A 4,554-nucleotide genomic window follows, 5' to 3' on the forward strand; every position below is an offset into this window, starting at 1 on the left:
ACACTTAACAGATTTAGCAACATTAAATACATTCAATTCAACATTCATATTTCCAAAAGATAATTTCAAAACGCCATTACGACAGTTAATGATTGCATTAGATGTAGCTAAGAATGGTCTACCTAAAATGATAGGAATTTGATCATGCACATTTCCCACAGGTTGCGTATCTAGAACAATGAAGTCAACAGGAAAGTAAATTTTATCAAAACATTTTCTATAATTCCTCTAGGAGTTTTCACAGAATGGTTGGCTAATTGAAGGGTTATAGAAGTGGGTTTCAGTTCATCATGACCAAGTTGTTTATAAACAGAATAAGGCAATAAATTCACACTAGCACCCAAATAAAGTAAATCCTTGTTAATAAAATGATCACCAATAATGCATGAAATTGTGGGAGACCTAGGATCTTTATATTTAACAAGACTCTTATATTGAATAATGGAATTAGCTTCTTCAGTTAAAAATGCATTTTTAGGAACATTAGTGTTTCTTTTTATAGTACAAAGATCCTTAAAAATTTTAGAGTAGGCAGGAATTTGTTTAATGACATCTAAGAAAGGGATATTGATACTAACTTGCTTAAAAACTTCTAAGATGTCATTATATTGGCCGTCTTTTTTAATTGGAAGTAATCTTTGCGTGAATGGGGCTTTTGGAATGAAAGGGTGGATTTGAGTATCCTCCTTTGAAGAGTCATTGGCATTAGAACTAGAAGGTTGAATCTTTTCTTTTTCAACCTCGGGTATGTAATCGAATTTGAAAATGTTCTTTCCAGACCTAAGAGTTGAAATTGATTTGGCTTCTCCATTATGGCTAGACTTTCCTATCTCATATTGGCCTTTTTGATTTGGGATAGGTTGACTAGGAAATGTTCCTTTTTTTTTTATCAGCTAAAGCAGTAGCGAGTTGTCCTACTTGTGTGTCGAGTTTGGTAATTGATTGAGACTGGTTTTGTAGGATTTTTTTTGAGTGGATTGCATAAATTTTTGTAAAGTATATTCTAAGGAATGTTTCCTTTGTTGAGATATGGTTGATTTTGTGGGGCATGGGTTTGGTTTTGCGTGTTGTATTGGTGCCCTTGATTCATTGGAGGCTGGTTTTGTCTCCATGAAAAGTTTAGATGGTTTCTCTAATTTTGATTATTTGTGGATGAAAATGGACTATCATTTGGTTTCCCATAAGCATGAAGAGCGTTGGCCTCCTCAGAAAAGGCCTCTTGGTAGGAAGGACATGATTGGGCATTATGGCAAGGACTAGAACATATAGAACAAACATCTTTTCTTGGTTGCATTGGCGAATTTATAGTTTGGCTTATGGCTAAAGCTTCTACTTTTCTTGCTAATGTGTCTAAGGATGTTCTTAAGTCAAATTCATCTTTTACTTCACACCTTCCTCCTCTTTTTGGTGAATTAGTTGACCTAGACCTAGGATCAAAATAATTCCATTGTTGTGAATTGAGAGATAAATCTTCTAGGGCGTCCCAAGCCTCCTGGCCTTGAAATTGTAAAATTTTTCTAGTATGCTTAGATTGAATAATTTGACGATTAGAGTGTCGAACCATCATAAAAGTATTTTGCAAGTCTCCATTTTTCAAAACCATAACGATGACATTTTAATAATAAATCTTTAAATCTTTCTCAACATTCATAAAACTCTTCATTATCTTTTTGAAAAAACTCAGAGATTTCTCTCCTTAGACTATTAGTTTTAGACATAGGAAAAAAATTCAACAAGAATTTATTATAAACTTGACCCCATGTGGTTATAGACCCTGTGGGAAGGGAATTTAACTGCAATGTCCCAAAATCCCTAATGTGGCTTAGAGCCTGGATTAGGGGGCTGAGAGGGACATAATTAATTTTTTATGCAATTAAATGATTATATGCATGATTATGTGAATTATATTATTATATGATGATAAATGCATACATGTGGGTCCACTTTCCATTATAAGGAAATTTTAGTAATTTGGCCCGTTGATGGCATATTTGTATATTTTCATGTATGTTGGTGATTTATGGATGAGGCCACATTATTATGTGGATATGTTCGAGCTATTCGGCATGAGACGATCTTAGAATGTAAGTTAGCGGTTTAGTCATAACGGGGTTATTTACCGGGCTCAGGGTGAGTCTCGGGGTAATTTGATGCTTAGTACATTACCAGTAATTAAAGGATAATAGGATATGATTTTGTTATTATATGAGAATATTGGGAATAACAGGAATTGAAAGACGTTAATTATAATTACCGGATAGATGGGAAAGGACGATTTTGCCCTAAGTGGCTGTTAAGGAAATAAATTAGGCTTGGGGGCATTTTGGTCTTTTGACCTTAGGTTATATTTAAATTAGAAGGCTATGGAATAGAGAACAAAGTAGCAAAAATAGAGCCCTTTCCTTCCTTCCTCTCTCATGATCATCATTCTCCTATTTTCTTTCCTTTGAATTTTGAAGCTCAATTTGAGGATTGAAGCTAGGAAATCAAGGTTGGAGCTTAGGACTTTAGTTCAGCCATTGAAGAGGATGCAAACCTAAGTTTAAGGTAAGAATTTAGCCATGAATTTTATGGTTTTTGCTCTGTTTTGAGTTAGTTTTTGAGCTTAGAGTAATGATTATAAAAGTGGCTATTTGAGGTGGTTTTTAATGATTCAAAGCTTGGGTTTTGATGTCTAAGACATGTAGAATTGGTTTTTGGGTTCATTTGTGGGTTTGGGGGTTCGTTTTTGAGGTTTGAAACTCGAAGAACATGAAGAGAAAACCTCAGAGTTTGGGAACTCTGGTTCTGGCGCTACAGTGCTGGTCAGGGGTTTCCAGCTCTGCCTATAGCGCCATAATGCTTGGAAGGCAGCGCTTTCCAGGGCATGATTTTGGGTCCTTTTTAGGATTTTGGCCTGAGGGCTTGGGGGACTATTCCACCACCTTGTTTGTTGGAATTGGAGGTCCCGAGAGCGCGAGATTAGGTTTTGAAATTCAAACTTTTGAGACACCATTTTGTTTGTGACTAGGTGACCGCTAAGGGACCAAAGGATTGATCGTTCTTCTATTATTTCATGCTTGAACCGGAGGTAAGAAAACTGCACCCAGTATGTGACATGCATGGTTATTGATGACGCATGTTGAGTGTTCTATATGTGGAAATTGATTGCATATTAAATGCTTAACAATCTTGCTTACTTGTGAATGGTACTGACTTATTAGTCAGAATCAGCAATGGTGTTAGTATTGACTGTGAAGTTGTGACTTATTAGTCAAGTTCGACAGTGGTACTGAGCACTGGTCGTATGGAATTGACTTATGAGTCAAGAATGGTGTTAGCGTGTTTAACGCAAGCCAAAAAGATTAGATCTAATCGACATAAGCATTATCAACATAAGCTTGAAATGCTTGACCGACCTTAAGTTCGATGAAAACAAAAGCACTTGTCTAGTCTAAAGGCTTGTTACTTAGAGCCAGAGCCAAAAGGCTAAGGTGACCGACACGTCACATGGCTTGGGAGCGGATCCCCAGAGATGGACTTATTAGCTATCTATTTATGGAACAAAACCCTAGAGATGGACTTACTAGTCATCTATACAGGGAACAGATCCTTAGAGGTTGACTTATTAGTCACCTACAAAGCGTGTGACTCAATAGTCACTTATCTGATTTGGGCTACAAGCCCCAACATGATTACCAGAATCATTAGTGATATTCACTTATCTGATTGGGCTGCAAGCCCTGGAATGATTACTATAATTATTTATTGGTATTGTATACATGCAGTAATAAGTTTTCTTGCTGAGCCTTGGCTCATGGGTGCTATGTGGTGCAGGTAAAGGGAATGAAAAGCTCACCCAGCCTTGAGTGGAGAACTTAGGTGGAGATGTGTATATATGCGACCACTTGACCACCACGACCAAGGTGTTTCTCAAAGGAACTAGGGGTTAACCCTAGATTTTGCTGCTTAGGCCAGCAGGTTGTAATTTTTACACTGTAATGACCATTTTGGATTGTAAATAACTTTGTAAGCGCTTTTATCGGCCCATGTATAGTTTATGTTTTAAATAAAATATATCCATTCCTTTTGATCGAAATTTTCACCCTGGCCTAGTTATGACACCTAGATGCACGTTTAAAACCTAATGACTCGTTTAGTGAGTTAAGCACTGTTTAAAGTCCACAGTAACAGTCTTGGAGTAACCAGGGTGTTACATTAACCAAACTTTTGATTTGTCTTTTATGGAAAAAGGGAATAATCTTAGTTTGGCAGACTCATCAGAAATTTTTTGAAATCTAAATGCTGAGCAAATTTCTAAGAAATCTTTGACATGCATGTAAGGATCCTCTCTATCAAACCTGTAAAAAGATGGCAACAATTGAATGATTGATGGTTTAAGCTCAAAATGGGTAGCAGAAGTGGTAGGAAAAATAATACATGAAGGAGCATTAGATAAAATAGGTGCAAAATATTCAAGCAAGGTTTTTTCATGCACAACATTTTCATCAACAGGATTTCTATTAATATTAGCAATTGGTTCCATGATGCTCAAATTTTTACTAACACTTTCAA

At 36.3% G+C, this 4,554-nt stretch overlaps 1 non-coding gene across 1 annotated transcript; it reads left to right on the forward strand.

Moving 5' to 3' along the window:
* The first annotated feature begins 1,596 nt into the window (after positions 1-1,596).
* Positions 1,597-1,703, forward strand: LOC133807946 (small nucleolar RNA R71). The gene has a single exon (XR_009879826.1). It is a non-coding gene; the product is annotated as a small nucleolar RNA R71 (small nucleolar RNA).
* Positions 1,704-4,554: the final 2,851 nt, after the last annotated feature.

This window comes from Humulus lupulus, chromosome X (genome assembly GCF_963169125.1).
Source record: "Humulus lupulus chromosome X, drHumLupu1.1, whole genome shotgun sequence".
In the NCBI taxonomy this organism is placed as follows: Eukaryota; Viridiplantae; Streptophyta; class Magnoliopsida; order Rosales; family Cannabaceae; genus Humulus; species Humulus lupulus.